This window comes from Vitis riparia, chromosome 5, assembly GCF_004353265.1.
Source record: "Vitis riparia cultivar Riparia Gloire de Montpellier isolate 1030 chromosome 5, EGFV_Vit.rip_1.0, whole genome shotgun sequence".
Taxonomy (NCBI): Eukaryota; Viridiplantae; Streptophyta; class Magnoliopsida; order Vitales; family Vitaceae; genus Vitis; species Vitis riparia.
The window spans coordinates 5,961,630-5,972,814 of record NC_048435.1 but is presented as its reverse complement, the minus strand read 5'-3'; positions in this window follow the sequence as shown (position 1 = coordinate 5,972,814).

The following is an 11,185-nucleotide window of genomic DNA, read 5'->3' as shown; positions in this document are numbered from 1 at the left end:
ACTCAATCTATGTTTGATTCCTGAAAATTTTGACAAAAAGAAAATAGAAAAGAAAAGTGGAAGGAAAGAAGAAGAGAAGAAAAATAAAATATAAATTTACGGTCAATAAATTATTTATATGTTTCTTCATTATTTAAAGATTTACTAATCAAGAAAATAATTTTCCCTAATATTTATTTATTTATTTATTTTATCCGTAATACTTTTCAGAAACAAACATAGCCTTAAAATCTAGACAGAGTTGTGTTTTCATGTCCTAAAAATTAAAATTGGCTTGTGATCTAACCTTTTGACTGACTTTTGATTTGTCAAAAGAAAACAGTTTTCAAAAATAGGTTTGTTTTGGAGAACATATGAACATGTAAAGGGGGGAATAGGGGAAAAAGGATAAAAAAATATTTGATTGTAGTATTTTAATTTGATATAGCTGATAACCGAAAATACAATTTGACATATCAAGTGATTCTGGGATAAAGGCTTGAATGGGTTGGCTTTAATGCACCCAAAGCCAGCAACTAACAGGCGTGGGCAAGGACAGTAATCGGCAAAACCCACCATCCACCATGTCATCGCTGTTAGGATACATTAATTGGGGCGATTCAGCAACGTCATCCAGCTTTACAATGGTTTCAGCCCACTGCCAGATCCACCACTGCATTCACCAGTACAGCAGCTCACACCTCATGACCAATTGCTGAAATCTGAAGTTTTCAGGTATAATACCCACCTCCTTTGCCAAAATATTTGTTTTCTTTTCACTTAAATCAATGAAATATATTTTGTTATGCTAGAATTTGGTGATTGGTGATGATCAGGTGCTTAATATTGGTTGTTGTTGAGTTGATTTTGTGGATTGTGCTCATTTGAATCGGGCCCCATTCATTGGACATACAATGATTGGGTCAACCATCTACTATTGTTTTCGAGATATAGCGAGTGAATTTCCAAGATTGCATCAAGAAAGTCTTGAGCGCTTGTAGGCGATGCTCGCTTGTCACACCATACTAGTCGTCCTCGCCCAATCATAGCACGTAAAATGCGAGTTGATCCACTTTCATTGTTACAGTAAGGGGGCATTCCCCACAATTCTAGTTGGAGCCAATGAAGGCAAACCTGTCCTTGTTAGTGGCGGCCACTTCAAGGTCAAATTCATTAATGCAGAGTGCTTAATTGCTGAGTCATTCTGAACACCATTGCTTGATGGTTTCCCACATAACCGTAGCTACCTCTTGGGGAAAGATAGGAATCCTGCCTTGAAGGAGCTATGAAATTTTAAAATAATTCTCTTTCTATTATAATCTTCTTACTGAGAATCATGGTTGACTTTACCCTCTAGACGGGTATCCTCCGAATTATTATGACTTGGCGCCGTGCAACAAAATCTTACGTGATAGTAATTTGGAAGAGGATAGGAAGGTGTCCACAGCTGTCATCCATTCACTTTCTAATGCCATCTAATCCACTTTAGGGTAATCTAGGTGTCTGTAGTGTGACATGAAGCACGGGGAAGAGGGTTATATGACTTATATACATCCATCACTATCTCTCTCGTTCACAAGCTTTCCCACCCCGATCTACTGTAGAAAGCACATGATCAATGGCTGGCCCCTGGATTCACAGCATGATCACGAGTACCTGCAGAGGCATCCCTGAAAATCAGTTAGCCAATGCATGCTAGGTATCCATCCTACTTTGCAGCATAGCGGAGTGGTGTCCATCTAACTAGATTGCCTCTCTTCGTATCGCCCCTTCCCTTGTTTTTCAAGCACAGGAAACTTTGCATTCTCTTTTCAGATTTGTTCATTTTGAGCCATTTTTTACTGCTGGTTTCGGTTAGCTTCAACTAAGGTTTTGTTTGGAAATCTTCTGCCTCATGCTTATGGTTTTGGTTTTAGCAATGGTGTTGGTGAATGTGGAGGAAATGGACATAGATGTTGGGGCAATTCATTCATCACCTTTAGGTAGATCTCTTCCCTTAAGTTATGATTGGTTCCAAGAAAATATTAAAAAAACAAAAAATAAATATTAAGAAAAATGATTTTCTCATATTTAATTATAATATTAAAAATATAAAAATATAATTAAAATTAGTTAGAAATTTATACATTTTAAAATTATTTTATTTCAATTAAAATAAATGAAATAAGTTTAAAATAATATATGTAAATAATTTATTAACTTTAAATCTATATTTTATTTTATTTTATTTTTCATAACCTCTTCATGGCATTTTTTTTTCTTCATATTTTATGGGATTCAAACATAGCCTTAAATCTATATTTGACTAACTTTATTATTTCATTAATGTTTTCATCTACCTTTCGTGGTTGGTTGTTTTTATCTGGGAAGGTTTATTTAATATCATTTCAGGACAAAGCCTAATTTATTTCTCTTTTATTGTACTATGCATTTATTATACCCAGATGCAATCATCCCAGATATATTTAATTCTTATCATTTTGAAATTTCATCAAATACTCTTTTCATTTTTTTTATTTTTTTTTCATCATCTCCCATCTCACTTAAAATAAGGGAGGATTGATGAAGTTTCAAACCGAGAATCAAATATATTTAGTCAAATCTTGAAGGAAATGAGTGAAATTAACCCTTAAATTTAATTATATGATAAAAACTTAACTGTTTTATACAACACCAACCTTATGGTAATTTTTTGGGAAGAGTGTGATTTGGTATACATATTAACAAAAATAGAAAAAAGAAAATCTTTAAATGTAGTTTTTCAAATAAAAGTAGTACCCAATTAAGTAAATGATAATGTCTATATCTTTAAGAGAAACTATATTTTTATTCACTAAATGGATCTTTGCATCTATCCTCTTAATAATTTTTTTAAGAGGATAGGGGAGAATGTTCTTGGCGTTATATATGTAGAGGCTTATCTTAACCCTGTAGACGCGTTTTAAACCCATGAGGGCCCTCTTGGGCCCAAAGCGAACAATATCTACATGGTTGAGTGTGAGTCGTTACAAATGGTATCAGAGCTGATCCCCGACCCCAATGTGGGGGTTTGTTTGGCCTGGTGTTTGTCTGTTTGACCCCACAATTCCATGGGACACAACGAGGACGTTGTGTCTGCATGGGGGGGGGGGGGGGGGGGGGGGGGGGGGGGGTGTTTGTGATGTCCCACATCGGATAGGGAAGAATGTTCCTGACGCTATATATGTAGAGGCTCCTCTTAACCAAGTAGACGCATTTTAAAGCCGTGAGGGCCCCATTGGGCCCAAAGCGGACAATATCTACACGGTTGGGTGTGGGTCGTTACAAATGGTATCAGAGCCAGTTCCCGACCCCGGTGTGGGGGTTTGTTTGGCCTCGTAAGGGGTATTTGTCTTGGCCCCGCAATCCCATGGGACACAACGAGGACGTTGTGTCTGCATGGGGGGGTATTTGTGATGTCCCACATCGGATAGGGGAGAATGTTCCTGGCGCTATATATGTAGAGGCTCATCTTAACCCTGTAGACGCGTTTTAAAGTCGTGAGGGCCCTCTTGGGCCCAAAGCGGACAATATCTACATGGTTGAGTGTGGGTCGTTACAAATGGTATCAGAGCCGATCCCCGACCCCGGTGTGGGGGTTTGTTTGGCCTGGTGTTTGTCTGTTTGACCCCACAATTCCATGGGACACAACGAGGACGTTGTGTCTTCATGGGGGGGTGTTTGTGATGTCCCACATCGGATAGGGGAGAATGTTCCTGATGCTATATATGTAGAGGCTCTTCTTAACCAAATAGACGCGTTTTAAAGCCGTGAGGGCCCTCTTTGGGCCCAAAGCGGACAATATTTACATGGTTGAGTGTGGGTCGTTACAAAACAAAAATATCTTTTGATAAAATCCCTAATTTACCCTCTTGTTTTTCCTTCACTTCCTCTCTTCTAATATCTCCCTAACAAAACTTATCAAAAAGGTTGTGTTTCTCACTAATGAATAAGTATATAATTATCTCCAATGTTGGTACAAGTGTAAGATAAGTCTTTTATATACTTTTTGCATTTTTTTTTCACATTTTTGGAGTTTGGAAGAAAGAGATGTGGTGAATGGTGTTCGATATTGTGGGATCGAATGTCTTATAAATGTTTGGAACAATACATCAGAACATTCTTACAAGTGTTCGGCCTTTACCTTTGGACATCCTATTTGCCAAGCAATTGAACTTCATCCCACCTTATACATTCAAACATTTTTGTTGTATCTAACCTTCTATTTCTAGATATTTCTTCATTCTCTGAATTGTCAAGTCCAAACCTTTCCATGACATCTAGCCTTCAAGGTTCGGACACCATGGAATGAGGTTTTTTTTATAAAAAAAATATAAATTCTATTACACTTTTTTATGATTTCTTACTTCTAGATTATTTTTAAATTCTTTGTAATTGTTTTTCAACCATTTTTACAAGTTTTTTTTTACAAAAGTTACATAAAAAATAAGCTTTAAAAGATATTCATGTGATATGTTATATGAATTCAAATAAAATATATATATAAAAAAAAAAAAAATTAGAATTGACAATGAACATGCTTCAAGTACTCTTTTGTTGTCAAATAAGTTTCAAAAAAAATTATTTTCTCTTATGCTATATTTGGTTCCTAAAAAGTACCGAGAAAAGAAAAAAAATACAAAATTTTTTTTTTTTAATTTTCTTATGTTTGATTTTATCAAAGAAAATACAAAAAAAAAAATCAAATATAATTAAAATTAATTTAAAATTCATACATTGTAAAATTATTTAATCTTTATACAAGAGATAAAAATGAGTTAAATAAATTTAAATATACAAGCTTTCCCACCCCGATCTACTGTAGAAAGCACATGATCAATGGCTGGCCCCTGGATTCACAGCATGATCACGAGTACCTGCAGAGGCATCCCTGCAAATCAGTTAGCCAATGCATGCTAGGTATCCATCCTTCTTTGCAGCATAGCGGAGTGGTGTCCATCTAACTAGATTGCCTCTCTTCGTATCGCCCCTTCCCTTATTTTTCAAGCACAGGAAACTTTGCATTCTCTTTTCAGATTTGTTCATTTTGAGCCATTTTTTACTGCTGGTTTCGGTTCTGCTTCAACTAAGGCTTTGTTTGGAAATCTTCAGCCTTATGGTTATGGTTTTGGTTTTAGCAATGGTGTTGGTGAATGTGGAGGAAATGGACATAGATGTTGGGGGCAATTCATTCATCACCTTTAGGTAGATCTCTTCCCTAGGTTATGATTGGTTCTAAGAAAATATTAAAAAAACAAAAAATAAATGTTAAGAAAAATGATTTTATCATATTTAATTATAATATTAAAAATATAAAAATAATTAAAATTAGTTAGAAATTTATACATTTTAAAATTATTTTATCTGAATTAAAATAAATTAAATAAGTTTAAAACAATATATGTAAATAATTTATTAATTTTAAATCTATATTTTTTTTTTCTTTTTTCTTTTTTTCATAACCTCTTCATGACATTTTTTTTCTTCTTCATATTTTATGAGATTCAAACATAACCTTAAATCTTTATCTAACCAACTTTATTATTTTAGTAATGTTTCCATCTACTTTTTGTGGTTGGTTGTTTTTATCTGGGAAGGTTTATTTAATTTCCTTTCAGGACAAAACCTAATTTATTTCTCTTTTCTTGTACGATGTATTTATCAAATACTCTTTTCATTTTATTTCATTTATTATTTTCATCACCTCCCATCTCACTAAAAATAAAGGAGGATTGATGAAGTTTCAAACCGATAATCAAATGTATTTAGTCAAATTTTGAAGGAAATGAGTGAAATTAACCCTTAAATTTAATTATATGATAAAAACTTAACTGTTTTATACAATACCAACCTTATAGTAAATTTTTGGGAAGAGTGTGATTTATCAAAAGACATTTTTGTCCTAAAAAAATTATTAAGAGGATGGATACAAAATAACCCTCTTGTTTTTCCTTCACTTCCCCTTTTCTAATATCTCTATAACCCTAACAAAACTTATAAAAAAAGTTGTATTTCTCACTAATGGATAAGTATATAATTATCTCCGATGTTGATACAAGTGTAGAGATAAGTTTTTTATATACTTTTTGCATTTTTTTTTCACAGTTTTGGAGTTTGGAAGAAAGAGATGTGGTGAGTGTCAAGGAAATGGACATAGATGTGGTGAATGGTGTTCGATATTGACTAGCATGTTCATTTTGAGCCATTTTTTACTGCTGGCTTCGGTTATGCTTCAACTAAGGTTTTGTTTAGAAATCTTCAGCCTCATGGTTATGGTTTTGGTTTTAGCAATGGTGTTGGTGAATGTGGAGGAAATGGCCATAGATGTTGGGAGCAATTCATACATCACCTTTACGTAGATCTCTTCCCTTAGGTTATGATTGGTTCTAAGAAAATATTAAAAAAAAAACAAAAAATAAATATTAAGAAAAATGATTTTCTCATATTTAATTATAATATTAAAAATATAAAAATTAATAATTAAATTTAGTTAGAAACTTATACATTTTAAAATTATTTTATCTGAATTAAAATAAATGAAATAAGTTTAAAACAATATATGTAAATAATTTATTAACTTTAAATCTATATTTTCTTTTTCTTTTTTCTTTTTCATAACCTCTTCATGACATTTTTTTTTTCTTCATATTTTATGGGATTCAAACATAGCCTTAAATCTTTATCTAACCAACTTTATTATTTTACTAATGTTTCCATCTACCTTTTGTGGTTGGTTGTTTTTATTTGGGAAGGTTTATTTAATTTCCTTTCAGGACAAAGCCTAATTTATTTCTCTTTTCTTGTACGATGTATTTATTATACCGAGATGCAATCATCCCAAATATATTTAATTCTTATCATTTTGAAATTTCATCAAATACTCTTTTCATTTTCTTTCATTTATTATTTTCATCATCTCCCATCTCACTCAAAATAAGGGAGGATTGATGAAGTTTCAAACCGAGAATCAAATGTATTTAGTCAAAGTTTGAAGGAAATGAGTGAAATTAACCCTTAAATTTAATTATATGATAAAAACTTAACTGTTTTATACAACACCAACCTTATGGTAATTTTTTGGGAAGAGTGTGATTTATCAAAAGACATTTTTGTCCTAAAAAAATTATTAAGAGGATGGATACAAAATAACCCTCTTGTTTTTCTTTCACTTTCTCTCTTCTAATATCTCTATAACCCTAACAAAACTCATAAAAAAAAAGTTGTGTTTCTCACTAATGGATAAGTATATAATTATCTCCAATGTTGGTACAAGTGTAGAGATAAGTCTTTTATATATCTGTTACATTTTTTTTTTCACGTTTTTGGAGTTTGGAAGACAAAGATGTGGTGAATGGTGTTCGATATTGTGGGATTGGATGTCTTATAAACATTTGGTACTGTTCTTTTAGACATACTTAAAATGTTTGGAACAATACATTTGAACATTCTTATAAGTGTTCGACCTTTACCTTTAGATATCGTATTTGCCAAGTAATTGAACTTTATCCAACCATATACATTTGAACATTTTTGTTGTATCTAACCTTCTAGTTTTAAATATTTCTTCATTGTTTGAATTTTCCAAACCTTTCATGACATCTAGCCTTTAAGGTTCGGATACCATGAAATGAGGTTTTTTTTTAAAAAAAAAATAAAAATAAATTCTATTGCACTTTTCTTTTATGATTTCTTACTTCTAGATTATTTTTAAATTCTTTCTAATTGTTTTTCAACCATTTTTACAAGTTCTTTTTTACAAAAGTTACATAAAAAAATAAGTTTTAAAAGATATTCATGTGATATGTTATATGAATTCAAATAAAATATTTAAAAAAAAAAATTAGAATTGACAATGAACATGCTTCAAGTACTCTTTTGTTGTCAAATAAGTTTCAAAAAAAAAATTATTTTCTCTTATGCTTTATTTGGTTCCAGAAAGTACTAACAAAAAAAATACAAAAAAATTTATTTTCTTAAGTTTGTTTTGATAAAAGAAAATACAAAATCAAATCAAATATAATTAAAATTAATTTAAAATTCATACATTATAAAATTATTTAATTTTTATATAAGAGAGAAAAATAAGTTAAATAAATTTAAATATATATATATATATATATATATATATATATATATATATATATATATATAAATAATATATTGACTTTAAATCTAGTTTTTATTTTTCTTCACTTTTTCTTTTCTTTTATTTTTTTTCCTTTGTATTTTCTTTTAAATTTATATTCTTGAAGTTTGTGGTTAAGAAAAAATAAGTATGAGAGGAAAAGGAAAAAGAAGAGATGTGGGAGAGAGAATAATGTTTTTAGACATTTTAAGTGTTTATGGAAGGTGAGGGAGTTACTTAGAGGTGTCCACCTCGGCACAACCTATTTAAAAATCGTTTCGAATCAGATTGGCCCATGCAAACCAAATAGGTGGCCCAACATGGTCCATAAGCCTATAGGCTAATTGTGTCGTGTCGTGTCAGGGGAGGGGAGTGAAAAATTTTAATTTAATTTTTTTAAGTCATTTTATCATAAGTTTTTTTTATTATTAAATAAAATTTCTTTTTGTTACTTAAAAAAAAAATCTCTAATAATTATATTTTTTATTTTTTATATTTATATTTATGAAGTTGGTAATTGTAAAATTTATAAAAATGTTAGTTTTTTGTTTTTAAAAATAGTAAAAAGTGATATTTAAAGGGTGAAATGTGCCGACACAACGGATCGTTTCCTTTGGTCTTTTTTGGACAGTGCCGGCCTAGCTTACTATAGTAATTGAGTTGACCTGATCTTTTGGCATGTGGGGCCATGTGCCAAAATGGGCAGTCCTGCCCATTGGACACCTCTAGAGTTACTTCCACGCAAATACCTTGGATTGCCCATAGTCCTGACCAGAAACGCGGCCTTTGAGTGTAAGAGGCGTAGGATCTTGGCAGTGGCGCCGCCCCCGAGTGCTAAGGTGGTTGTAACAAGTTTGGCCATTTAAGAGGGATGGTTGGTTTTTCTCTTGTTCAATGAACCATAGTCAATAGTCCACGTAAAATGAATAAGTCAATGCCCCCTTCCTCAGCTTCCCTATTTTGGATTTTCCCACCATTCCCATCCCTACCTCTGCCTGCCCCACAAGGAGCAACACCCTTCAAGGTATTGTTAAATCTTACCAAAATTTAGAGGAAATGAGATGATGGAGGAACTTAAGTTTATCATAATTCCACATTAAGATCTGATTTCAATTCCGATGGCATTAAACAATTCGTGTAGACATTATCAGTACTTATTTAACTTTAAAAGCTTGATTGTTAATAACTTTGTTCTTTAACCCATGTGGATGCCCATAAATTTCATTTAAGTGCATCCCAAAAAGCAGGTGACCACCTAAAATCTTTTTAGGCATGCCAGAGAGGTATTGGAGAGAAAAAATTTGAGAAGAGAGAAGGGGTGGTGGGGCTTCCAATTTCAAGTCTAGGGGAGGTGGTGGGTGATGGGACAAGTGAACACAGCCTGTTATCACGCGCCTTGTGGTTTTCACAATTAATTTAAAAAGTGGTGGTGGTCACACATCGTTGCTTGACCGTCTAGGAGTTGGTACTGCCTGGACACTTACATTCCTTTGGATTTGGACTTTTTTTTTTTTTTTTTATGGATTTTTTTTTTCTGAAAAGTTATTTTTCACATTCTATAATTATGGATTAGAATTGGTTATATGATCACATAAGTTTTAAGTTTTGAAATCATTTTCCACTCTTTTAATTTTTATATCTTCTTTTCTTTTTCCTTTTTTTTTCTTTTTTTTTTATATGGTTATATCCTTTGTATATTTAATCATATATAAATTAAAATTTTAGTATAATATTAAGAAAAAATATCAATTTTTTTTATAAAAAAATTAAGATCTTTTTAATGCATGTTACCAAATATGGATTTTATTTTAATGAAATAAAATAAGTAATACAATAAGAAAATAATGTATTATATTATTTATTTTACCATTATTTTTATTTTTTAATGAAAAAAATTTAAGAAATATAATGGTAGCATCTAGTTCTTTCTTTTTCTATAATCTTTTGTTTTAAAAAATATTTTTTATAAATCAATTAGATAAATTTTATTTAAAATTCTGTATTTATTGTTTTAAAGGGCTAAGAATAAAGGATTTTATTAAAAAAAATAATTTCAACATAAATCAATTAAAATAATGGTTGATTCAAAATGGCTCCCACAGAATATTTTTTTCAAAATTAAAATTAATAATGAAAATTTTGATTTAAAAGAAGATAAATTTAGTATAAAAAAATAAATATAAAATAAACCCATTATAAAACTACAAAATTGACTAGCCAATGTTTTGATGCTTTTAAGTGATTAATAAAAAAAATTATTCAATAATTTTTCGATGATGTTTACTTTTAAGGAGTTTTAATATTATTATTAACAAACTTATCTCTTTTATTTATTTATTTATTTTTACTTTTTTTTTCAAATTGAATTATGAATGAAATGAAAAATAAGGACTTGTTTAAAAATTATTATTTTTAAATAATTTTATATTCTCCAAGATAAAAAAATACTTGAAACATATTTGACAACTAAAAACTGATTTCTATTCTTAAGAATAAAAAGAAAATAAGGTGTTTTTAGATAACATTTTTTAGTTATTTTGTATTGTTTTTTAAGAGTCGTTTTAAAAAATAATTATATAATAATTTAAAATAAAGCATTAAATATAAAAATTATTTTTAAAATATTAAAATCAAGTTAAAAACATTTTTAGGTTTTTAAATAGATTTTTATTTTATAAAAATCAAAAAATAATTTTTAAAAACTATATTTTAGAATTATTTTTAAAAATAATTACCAAATAGATGTAACTATTTTCAAGATGTTTTATGATTTTCTTATCATAATAATTGCAAAAGTTTCAATAATGTGGTCACGATGCCACTTGTCATATATGGAAGGCATTTGGTTTAAAAATTAATACTGATATTGGGTGGTGGATTATGGTGCTACCAACTGCCACTGGAGACACATATGGACGCATCCGTACTCATTAAAAATAAATAAATAAAAAATGGTACATGCAAAACCACGTACATGGGTCTCCCTTTTTTTTCAACCGTTGGATGAAACAGATTAAATCTCAGTCGTCCAAATTAAAAAAAAATAGTATTTATTACTACAAA